This window comes from Aegilops tauschii, chromosome 2 (assembly GCF_002575655.3).
Source record: "Aegilops tauschii subsp. strangulata cultivar AL8/78 chromosome 2, Aet v6.0, whole genome shotgun sequence".
NCBI classification, from domain to species: domain Eukaryota; kingdom Viridiplantae; phylum Streptophyta; class Magnoliopsida; order Poales; family Poaceae; genus Aegilops; species Aegilops tauschii.
The window spans coordinates 16,422,428-16,434,939 of NC_053036.3; the positions used below are offsets into that span (position 1 = coordinate 16,422,428).

At 41.4% G+C, this 12,512-nt stretch overlaps 1 long non-coding RNA gene across 1 annotated transcript; it reads left to right on the forward strand.

The window, feature by feature from the left end:
* Positions 1 to 2,899: 2,899 nt before the first annotated feature.
* LOC141041917 (uncharacterized) lies at positions 2,900 to 3,990 on the forward strand. The gene is made up of 3 exons (XR_012203697.1): positions 2,900 to 3,020; positions 3,194 to 3,315; positions 3,580 to 3,990. It is a non-coding gene; the product is annotated as an uncharacterized lncRNA (long non-coding RNA).
* The last annotated feature ends 8,522 nt before the right edge of the window (positions 3,991 to 12,512 follow it).

The window sequence follows — 12,512 nt, forward strand, 5'->3', positions numbered from 1 at the left end:
TAGAAACAAAATTACAAACATCGAATTGTAAATCATATAATCTTGCATTCGAATATAAACATATTGGAGAACTGTAAAATTACCATGTGATCGAGATGCCCTTTAGAGCCACGAGTCCTAACTGAGAGCCCCAAGTATCAAATGTATGTGATTTACAAGATTTTGTATATACTTTTAAGTTTCCATTGTGGTGGTGTGAAGAATCAAAGTTTGTTCTAGCAGAAAGAATAAAGAATTTGTCCGCCTTTCAATGCCGATATTAGCTTTGTGTGGCTAAAGAAAATAAATAAATATAACAACGAGATTCAAAAATGAAATTGTGGGATAGCATTTTTATAGTGAATTTTAAGTGGAGGAAAGTTTCTGGAAATAGAATTGCAATTTTTTTTGAGACAAACTCACGAAGCTTTATTAATTCGTCACAATGTTTACAGGGACGGATGCTAAATTCCCGGGATGCCCTAACCACACATGGCGGCCACCACCGAGAGAAAAAGCATGCTTCGCTAAGTTGTGAGCTTCATGATTGGAGCTCCTAAATTCATGACTAAAACTGCAGAAATCAAAAAGCGCAGAGTGGTCTATTATTTCATGTACAATTGCACCGTAGCTAGCCGAGTTATCCAGCTGTAAATCTTGTACCACCACTTTGCAGTCTGATGCAACTTCAATCCTCCTCTCGTACAAATCATCCGCCAATGCTAAGGCTTCTCTGATAGCCAACGCCTCCAAAGTAGTCGGATTAGTGATGTGATTAAAACAGAGAGTCGAAGCCCCCAAGAATAGGCCGCTGTCATCTCTGCATATTGCACCCACAGTCCCAAAACCAGCGCTGGACACCGCAGCATCCACATTTAGTTTCACATTGCCCGTACTAGGTGGCACCCAAGACGAGGAGCGTACCACCGCCGCCCCTGGTTCCTTGGTGATCTGTTATTGACAACCTGCAGCTCGGCCAGATATTTGGTAATGAAAGTATTAACTGAGTTTGGTGCTTTGAAGATATTTTCGTGGATAGCCTTCCGTCGGGCTCCCCAGATTGCCCATAAAGTAATGACCAGGTGATCAAACAGCTCCTTTGGGAGGATTTCATTCATAGCAAACAGCCACTCCTTCGGATTATCTTCCCCCCGATCAATCATATGTGATACTAACTCCTCAGGCGCCAGAGCCCATACACTTGCCGCCATCGGACAAGAGATAAGCGCATGTTTCCATGTATCGACTGCACCGCAAATTGGGCAAGTGTCTTGCGTAGCCATATGCCGGTGCTTCAACAGAGTGACTGTCTGGCAAGACGCCATACAAACACTTTCAGCTTTGAGGGGACCTGCAGGTGCCATATCAGACACCATTTGCTATTTTCGTTGGGATCATACGAGGTGCTCCCTTCCACATCGATCAGGGCATCATGGGCGTGTTTTAGTCTTAGTATCATCCTGTACGCTGAGCGTACACTGAATCCTCCGCGGGGCTCTTCATGCCATGCCCAGAAATCATCGACCTGGCGTGTGCATAGCGGGATCCGCAGAATTGCCTCCATGAGTGAAAACAGACCTAGGCCTAGGCTGGGGCGCATGTCGTGTCTTGCTACAGCCCAAACTTGAGGTGCGGGCTGGATTCTCGGCCTGCCGAGGCCCAGGCAGTGCGAGGGCCACTTCTTGCTGGCTGAACTGGCCCGATTAAGATAGTACATCGTCTTCAGAAAGGCAACAATTGCCCAAGAATGAGATGCCGCTGCTGGAGGTCGCCGGAGCTCCAGCACATGGCGGTATTGAGCCCGGGCACGTGCCCTACATGAAGGAACGGTAAATTCGTGGAAGCTAACCATATGTAGTGCAAGAACAAGCTGATCAGCTATTTGTAGCATGGTCAGCTATTTTTATTCTGAAGTATTAAAAATACAAAAAATACCTAACAAAGTTCAGACTGAAGTCCCAACTTATCTCCCTAGTAAAACATCAACTTGCTATTGCATCATTAGCACAACAAGAGAGGTTAGTAAAAGATAATTTTATTTTTCTTTTCAAACTTTGACGGGGAGATAAAGAAGACTTTCTTAAGTATATATGAGGTGAGAAAGAATACAAATGAGGGACATACATAGGCATGACCGCATTTAAATTAACATATGCGATTGTGCACAACTTTTCTCACGGCCACCCCTGCCGAGCGTCCTAGGGCATCGGATAGGGAGGAGAAGAGGCTACATCGGCGACAGGGTCGGGTCCTCCTGAGACCGTGCGGAATCAGTCGACACCCCCCACGGTGCAGCCTCGTCCACGGGGAGGAAGCCGCCTTGTTGGTGGTGGGCTTCGTGGAGGGTAGTCGGTGAGGGGACCGGTGTTTACTTTCTTTGCACTTTTCTCTTTCGATAAAGGGTGGATTTTATTAGCTCAAAGAGGAGCATCAAGAGGATACAAACCCAAAGAGCACACACCCAGCCTCTGCATAGCTAGGATGCACACAGCCAACACCAACACACGCACACCAAAAAACACGCCAGATAGCAAAGTCATACAAGACCAAAGCTATGTGTAGGCGAGTAAAAGAAAAACCCGAAGCGGCCAGATCCACGATCGGCAAACTATATCAACGACCATATCTTCTTTGCACTTTTCTTAGTGGATTCTTTGCGTTATTTGGTGTGTATATCTATTATGAGCCAGGTCTCACGGCTATGTACCCAAATGTTGCCATCCTTGATGGTAGGTTTATCCGTCAATTATCAGAGCATTTCTTTATTTCTATGTCAATGGACTGTGTATGGTGTTTGGTCTCCGTTTTGGAAAAAAGAAGTACAAGCAGCAGTTCAGCCCCAACAGCCAACAATGATTGACCGAATCAAATAAGTGGTGATGCTCCAGCATCTAGCTAGTATATATCCATACCACCTCCCCTCTCCTTCCTCTCCATTTCCACTGTGGTGCCGATCTCACCCACCCCCTGCAGCCTCAAGCTCGTCGACCGTAGCAGCGGCGGGTTCATATGGCTCATCATGCGACGGACGTCCATCAGTGGTGATGCCTCCTTCACCCCCTAGCTAATAACTGTGCTTTCTGCCTACCATCGTGCTTGGTCGCCATGGCCGGGTCCCGGGTGGAGCATCGATCGGATGAGGGAAATCTCCCGCCATGATCGCCTGAGAAAACTACTTGTGTCTGCTTGCATCTTTACGTACTTTGTTTTGTAGGCTCTCCGCCACGGGTGCACTCCTGGATGAAGACACTTCGCTATGGCTGTCGCCGGGAGATAACCCGGCTGATGGTGGATTGCTCGTGGGTTCAAATGGAGACACGTATTATATGCCACCTGGTAATATATCTCATCTCTCATCTTGCTTTATACTATATCATCTTCATGTTTGCATCATCTAGATTCTAGATTGGGCAGTGTACGCTGCTGCTGGTAGTAAAGAGAAAGGAAAGAAAAAGGAAATTGTTGTGATGTTGACTGTATTTTGAACGATTTCGTGACTATGTTTTGGTGGAAATCCTTGACCATTGAGAGAGATTCTTCTGTTTAAAAATTATAGCTTGCTACTATCATTATTAACCAATGGTTATTGTGTTTGGACAGACACGGCACGGAAGTTGGATGACACTGTCAAGGAGGAAAATCTTTCTGGACAAACCCTAGGGGAGAAACTTTGGAGTTTTCTTATGTGGTGGCGTCAAGAAAACCCGGTTGATGATGCTCCTGTGTCACCTGGACAATAGTTTGGTATAAATTATTTGTGTGATGTGCAGCTTAAATAAAAAGAGTTCTTTTACTATGATAAAGCCCTTTTCAGTATGAGGTATTTGTTATCTAGTTTTGCAAGTTGTTTGTTAAAGTCATTCGACTATCTGATCACGATATGATGTTGCATTGTCTGTTCTCACTTCTCATTCTTTGGTCACTTCTCAGTCCTGCTGTGGTAGGAAAAATTAGTTGCTTCATATGGAAAAGCAGAGATAAATTGCAGGAGCCCAATAATATGTAGATGCTGGCGACCTCGTTCATGTTTTGTCATTCTTCAAAATGTAACCAGTTATCAGGATACCAAAGAACTGGCTTGTAGAACTTGTGACAAGGACGTGGTGGTGTGCCCTTGCTGACCTGGGTTTAAATCTTCTGGATCCAATTAAGTTAGGCCATATCTAGCTGCCCCCCTAAAAATAGAGGCGCAAAACGGCCGAGTAACTTAGTGGAGTATTTTTACTCCACTAAGTTTTGGTCGGACCTAGTCGAACTCCTAAATTTAGTGGAATGAAAAGTAAATTTTCGTAAATTCAACATAAATTCGATTTAAACAACCGAATTTTGACACAATGTATGTAAGCATCCGCCGAAACATAGTCTAGTCATGAACTTGAACTTAAAACTAAACATAATTTACATTATAAACCACCAAAGCAAAGTCAAACTAAAACCTTAATCCTCAGACTTATAGAGGGCTAGTAAATTCGCCCGCGAAATCCCACCGCCCATTTGGTCTAGCCCTGTGCCACTATCGCCCCAGTCAGGGACGATACTTCGCCATTCTTCAACATCGAAGTCGTCGCCGCGCCGCCGTCCTTCTCGTCGTTCGAGAGGACGATGACCTGAAGGAAATATGCCCTAGAGGCAATAATAAAGTTATTATTTATTTCCTCATATCATGATAAATGTTTATTTTTCATGCTAGAATTGTATTAGCCAGAAACATAATACGTGTGAATACATAGACAAACATAGTGTCACTAGTATGCCTCTACTTGACTAGCTCGTTAATCAAAGATGGTTGAGTTTCCTAGCCATAGACATGAGTTGTCATTTGATTAAACGGGATCACATCATTAGGAGAATGATGTGATTGACTTGACCCATTCCGTTAGCTTAGCACTTGATCGTTTAGTTTACTGCTATTGCTTTCTTCATGACTTATACATGTTCCTGTGACTATGAGATTATGCAACTCACGATTACCGGAGGAACACTTTGTGTGCTACCAAACGTCACAACGTAACTGGGTGATTATAAAGGTGCTCTACAGGTGTCTCCGATGGTACTTATTGAGTTGGCATAGATCGAGATTAGGATTTGTCACTCCGATTGTCGGAGAGGTATCTCTGGGCCCTCTCGGTAATGCACATCACAATAAGCCTTGCAAGCAATGTGACTAATGAGTTAGTTGCGGGATGATGCATTACGTAACGAGTAAAGAGACTTGCCGGTAACGAGATTGAGCTAGGTATTGAGATACCGACGATCGAATCTCGGGCATGTAACATACCGATACAAAGGGAACAACGTATGTTGTTATGCGGTTTGACCGATAAAGATCTTCGTAGAATATGTAGGAGCCAATATGAGCATCCAGGTTCCGCTATTGGTTATTGACCGGGACGTGTCTCGGTCATTTCTACATAGTTCTCGAACCCGTAGGGTCCGCACGCTTAAAGTTCTGTGATGATCGGTATTATGAGTTTTTGTGTTTTGATGTACCAAAGGTAGTTCGGTGTCCCGGATATGATCACAGACATGACGAGGAGTCTTGAAATGGTCCAAACGTAAAGATCGATATATTGGACGACTATGTTCGGACACCAGAAAGGTTTCGGGAGGTTTCAGACATATACCGGAGTACCGGGGGGTTACCGGAACCCCCCGGGGAGTATATTGGGCCTAATGGGCCATAGTGGGAGAAGAGGAGGGGCAGCCAGGGCAGCCGCGCGCCCCCTCCCCCTCTAGTCCGAATTGGACAAGGAGGGGGGGGGCGGCGCCCCCCTTTTTCCTTCTCTTCCTCTCTCTCTTCCTTCCCTTCTCCTACTCCTACTAGGAAAGGAGGAGTCCTACTCCCGGTGGGAGAAGGACTCCCCCCTGGTGCGCCCTCCTCCTGGCCGGCCGCCTCCCCCCTAGCTCCTTGCTACCTCTTGAGCACTGCGTTGGTTTTCCCTTGAAGAGGAAAGGGTGATGGAGTAAAGTAGCGTAAGTATTTCCCTCAGTTTTTGAGAACCAAGGTATCAATCCAGTAGGAGACCACGCTCGAGTCTCACGCACCTACACAAACAAATAAGAACCTCGCAACCAACGCGATAAAGGGGTTGTCAATCCCTTCACGGTCACTTACAAGAGTGAGATCTGATAGATATGATAAGATAATATTTTTGGTATTTTTATAATAAAGAGAAATAAAGATGCAAAGTAAAATAAACGGCAATGGAAATAACTAAGTGTTGGAAGATTAATATGATGGAAAATAGACCCGGGGGCCATAGGTTTCACTAGTGGCTTCTCTCAAGAGCATACGTATTACGGTGGGTGAACAAATTACTGTCGAGCAATTGATAGAATGAGCATAGTTATGAGAATATCTAGGTATGATCATGTATATAGGCATCACGGCCGCGACAAGTAGACCGAAACGATTCTGCATCTACTACTATTACTCCACACATCGACCGCTATCCAGCATGCATCTAGAGTATTAAGTTCATAAGAACAGAGTAATGCTTTAAGTAAGATGACATGATGTAGAGGGATAAACTCATGCAATATGATATAAACCCCATCTTTTTTATCCTCGATGGCAACAATACAACACGTGCCTTGCTGCCCCTGCTGTCACTGGGAAAGGACACCGCAAGATTGAACCCAAAGCTAAGCACTTCTCCCATTGCAAGAAAGATCAATCTAGTAGGCCAAACCAAACTGATAATTCGAAGAGACTTGCAAAGATAACCAATCATACATAAAAGAATTCAGAGGAGATTCAAATATTGTTCATAGATAAACTTGATCATAAACCCACAATTCATCGGTCTCGACAAACACACCGCAAAAGAAGATTACATCAAATAGATCTCCAAGAAGATCGAGGAGAACATGGTATTGAGATCCAAAAAGAGAGAAGAAGCCAACTAGCTAATAACTATGGACCCGAAGGTCTAAGGTAAACTACTCACACATCATCGGAGGGGCTATGGTGTTGATGTAGAAGCCCTCCGTGATCAATGCCCCCTCCGGTAGGACGCCGGAAAAGGCCCCAAGATGGGATCTCACGGGTACAGAAGGTTGCGGCGGTGGAATTAGGTTTTCGTGGATGCTTTTGTTGGTTTGGGGGTACGTAGGTATATATAGGAGGAAGAAGTACGTCGGTGGAGCAACGTGGGCCCCACGAGGGTGGAGGGCGCGTCTGGGGGGGTAGGCGCGCCCCCTGCCTTGTGCTCTCCTCGTTGCTTTCTTTACGTGGACTCCAAGTCCTCTGGATCACATTTGTTCCGAAAATCACGTTCCCGAAGGTTTCATTCCGTTTGGACTTCGTTTGATATTCTTTTTCTGCGAAACACTGAAATAGGCAAAAAAAAAACAGCAATTTGGGCTAGGCCTCCGGTTAATAGGTTAGTCCCAAAAATAATATAAAAGTGTATAATAAAGCCCATTAAACATCCAAAACAGAATATAATATAGCATGGAACAATCAAAAATTATAGATACGTTGGAGACGTATCAAGCATCCGCAAGCTTTATTATACTTCAAGCATACTAACCAAGTTTAATGTTGACATAAAAACAATAATACTTCAAGCATACTAACCAAGCAATTATGTCTTATGAAAATAACATAGCCAAAGCAAGTTATCCCTACAAAATCATATAGTCTGGCTATGCTCCATCTTCCCCACACAAAATATTCATATCATGTACAACCCCGGTTTTAGCCAAGCAATTGGTTCATACTTTTTAACGCGCTTCATCCTTTTCAACTTTCACGCAATACATGAGCGCAAGCCATGGATATAGCACTATGGTGGAATAAGGTATAATGATAGGGGTTATGTGGGAAGACAAAAAAGAGAAAGTCTCACATCGACGAGGCTAATCAACGGGCTATGGAGATGCCCATCAATTGATGTCAATGCAAGGAGTAGGGATTGCCATGCAACGGATGCACTAGAGCTATAAGTGTATGAAAGCTCAAACAAAAGAAACTAAGTGGGTGTGCATCCAACTTGCTTGCTCATGAAGACCTCGGGCATTTGAGGAAGCCCATCATTGGAATATACAAGCCAAGTTCTATAATGAAATTTCCCACTAGTATATGAAAGTGACAAAATGAGAGACTCTCTATCATGAAGATCACGGTGCTACTTTGAAGCACAAGTGTGGTAAAAGGATAGTAACATTGTACCTTCTCTCTTTTTCTCTCATTTTTTTATTTGGGCCTTTTCTCCTTTTTTATGACCTCCTTTTTTTCTTTTTCTTTTTATTTAGTCCGGAGTCTCATCCCGACTTGTGGGGGAATCATGGTCTCCATCATCCTTTTCTCACTTGGGACAATGCTCTAATGGTGATCATCACACTTTTATTTACTTACAACTCATGAATTACAACTCAATACTTAGAACAAGATATGACTCTATGTGAATGCCTCCGGCGGTGTACCGGGATATGCAATGAATCAAGAGCGACATGTATGAAAGAATTATGAACGGTGGCTTTGCCACAAATACGATGTCAACTACATGATCATGCAAAGCAATATGAGAATGATGGAACGTGTCATGATAAACGAAACAGTGGAAAGTTGCATGGCAATATATCTCGGAATGGCTATGGAAATGCCATAATAGGTAGGTATGGTGGCTGTTTTGAGGAAGGTATAAGGAGGTTTATGTGTGATAGAGCGTATCATATCACGGGGTTTGGATGCACCGGCGAAGTTTGCACCAACTCTCAAGGTGAGAAAGGGCAATACACGGTACCGAAGAGGCTAGAAAATTGCGGAAAGGTAAGTGTGCGTATAATCCATGGACTCACATTAGTCATAAAGAAGTCATATACTTATTGCAAAAATTTATTAGCCCTCGAAGCAAAGTACTACTACGCATGCTCCTAGGGGAAGGGTTGGTAGGAGTTAACCATCGCGCGATCCCGACTGCCACACAAAGGATGACAATCAACAAATACCTCATGCTCCAACTTCGTTACATAACGGTTCACCATACGTGCATGCTACGGGAATCACAAACTCCAACACAAGTATTTCTCAATTTCACAATTACTCAACTAGCACAACTATGATATTACCACCTTTATATCTCAAAACAATTATCAAGCATCAAATTTCTCATGATATTACAATTAAAGCAAATTGCCATGCTGTTTTAAGACTCTCAAAATAATATAAGTGAAGCATGAGAGATCAATAGTTTCTATAAAATAAATCCACCACCGTGCTCTAAAAGATATAAGTGAAGCACTAGAGCAAAAACTATATAGCTCAAAAGATATAAGTGAAGCACATAGAGTATTCTAATAAATTCCGATTTGTGTGTGTCTCTCCCAAAGGTGTGTACAGCAAGGATGATTGTGGTAAACTAAAAAGCAAAGACTCAAATCATACAAGACGCTCCAAGCAAAACACATATCATGTGGTGAATAAAAATATAGCTCCAAGTAAAGTTACCGATGGAAGTAGACGAAAGAGGGGATGCCTTCCGGGGCATCCCCAAGCTTTGGCTTTTTGGTTTCCTTAGATTATCTTGGGGTGCCATGGGAATCCCCAAGCTTAGGCTCTTGCCACTCCTTGTTCCATAATCCATCAAATCTTTTACCCAAAACTTGAAAACTTCACAGCACAAAACTTAGCAGAAAATCTCGTGAGCTCCGTTAGCGAAAGAAAACAAAACACCACTTCAAGATACTATATTTAACTCATTCTTTATTTATATTGGTGTTAAACCTACTGTATTCCAACTTCTCTATGGTTTATATACTATTTTACTAGCCATAGATTCATCAAAATAAGCAAACAACACACGAAAAACAGAATCTGTCAAAAACAGAACGGTCTGTAGTAATATGTAACTAACGCAAACTTCTGGAAGTCAAAAACATCTACCAAATAGGAAGAACTAGACAATTTGTTTATTGATCTTCTGCAATTGGAATCAGTATTTTCTCACGTTCTGGTGATTTTTAACAATTGTTTTCGTGAACAGAAAGTTTCTGGAATTTTCAGCAAGATCAAATAACTATCATCCAAGAAGATCTTATAGGTTTAACTTGGCACAAACACTAATTAAAACATAAAAAAAATCTAACCAGAGGCTAGATCAAATATCTATTCCTAAACAGAAGCAAAAAGCAAAAAAGCTAAAATAAAATTGGGTTGCCTCCCAACAAGCGCTATCGTTTAACGCCCCTAGCTAGGCATAAAAGAAAGGATAGATCTAGGTATTGCCATCTTTGGTAGGCAATCCATAAGTGGCTCTCATAATAGATTCATAAGGCAATTTAATTTTCTTTCTAGGGAAATGTTCCATGACTTTCCTTAATGGAAATTGGAATCTAATATTCCCTTCCTTCATATCAATAATTGCACCAATCGTTCTAAGGAAAGGTCTACCAAGAATAATAGGACATGAAGGATTGCAATCTATATCAAGAACCATAAAATCTACGGGCACATAATTCCTATTTGCAACAATAAGAACATCATTAATTCTTCCCATAGGTTTCTTGATAGTGGAATCCGCAAGATGCAAGTTTAAAGGGCAATCATCAAATTCGCTGAAACCTAAAAAATCACACAAAGTTTTTGGAATCGTGGAAATACTAGCACCCAAATCATACAAAGAATAGCATTCATGATCCTTAATTTTAATTTTAATAGTAGGTTCCCACTCATCATAAAGTTTTCTAGGGATAGAAACTTCCAACTCAAGTTTTTCTTCACAAGATTGCATCAAAGCACCAACGATATGTTTAGTAAAAGCTTTATTTTGGCTATAAGCATGAGGAGAATTTAGCACGGATTGTAACAAGGAAATACAATCTATCAAAGAGCAATTATCATAATTAAATTCCTTGAAATCCAAAATAGTGGGTTCATTGATATCTAAAGTTTTGACTTCTTCAATCCCACTTTTACAAATTTTAGCATCAAGATCTAAAACTCCGAATTTTTGGGACGCCTTCTAGGTAAAGGTGGCTCATATTCAGTCCCATCATTATCAAGATTCATATTGCAAAACAAAGATTTAATAGGGGACACATCAATAAGTTTTAGATCTTCATCTTTATTCTCATAAAAACTAGAAGAACATGCTTTTACAAAGCAATCTTTCTTGGCACGCATCCTAGCGGTTCTTTCTTTGCACTCATCAATGGAAATTCTCATGGCTTTGAGAGACTCATTGATATCATGCTTAGGTGGGATAGATCTAAGTTTCAAAGAATCAACATCAAGAGAAATTATGTCAACGTTCCTAGCCAATTCATCAACCTTGAGCATTTTTTCTTCAAGCAAAGCATTGAAATTCTTTTGTGAATTCATAAACTCCTTAACACTAGTCTCAAATTCAGAGGGCATCTTATTAAAATTTCCATAAGAGTTGTTGTAGGAATTACCATAATTATTAGAGGAATTACTAGGGAACGACCTAGGATTAAAGTTTCCTCTATACGCATTGTTACCAAAATTATTCCTACCAACAAAATTCACATCGATAGATTCATTATTATTCTCAATCAAAGTAGACAAAGGCATATCATTAGGATCAGAAGAAACACTTTTAGTAGCAAATAATTTCATAAGTTCATCCATCTTTCCACTCAAAACATTAATTTCTTCTATCGCATGCACTTTTTTATTAGTGGATCTTTCGGTGTGCCATTGAGCAGTGGCGAAGCCACATGTAAGCTGGGTAGTCAATTGACTACCCAGCTTTTTGATAAAATCAATGTATACATGTATACATCTTGCAAAAAATAAATAGGAATTCACATATCTGACTACACAATGTCAAATTGACTACACAACATTAAACTTCTGGCACCGCTACTGCCATTGAGAATAATTAACCATAATATTGTCTAGGAGTTTAGTAGCTTCTCCTAAAGTGATTTCCATAAAAGTGCCTCCCGCGGTCGAATCTAAAAGATTTCTAGAAGCAAAATTCAACCCAGCATAAAAAATTTGTATAATCATCCAAAGATTCAAACCATGAGTAGGGGCAATTACGTATCATTAATTTCATTCTCTCCCAAGCTTGTGCAACATGTTCATGATCAAGTTGCTTAAAATTCATTATATCGTTTCTGAGAGAGATGATTTTAGCGGGAGGAAAATACTTAGAGATAAAAGCATCTTTGCACTTATTCCATGAATCAATACTATTTTTAGGCAAAGACGAAAACCAAACTTTAGCACGATCTCTAAGCGAAAAAGGAAATAGCTTCAATTTAACAATATCTTTGTCCACATCTTTGTTCTTTTGCATATCACACAAATCAACGAAGCTATTTAAATGGGTAGCGGCATCTTCACTAGGAAGGCCAGCGAATTGATCTTTCATGACAAGATTCAACAAAGCAGCATTAATTTCACAAGACTCAGCATCGGTAAGTGGAGCAATCGGAGTGCTAAGAAAATCATTGTTGTTGGTATTGGTAAAGTCACACAATTTAGTATTGTCTTGAGCCATCGTGACAAGCAAGCAATCCAACACACAAGCAAACAAGAAGCAAGCGGAAAAGAGGCG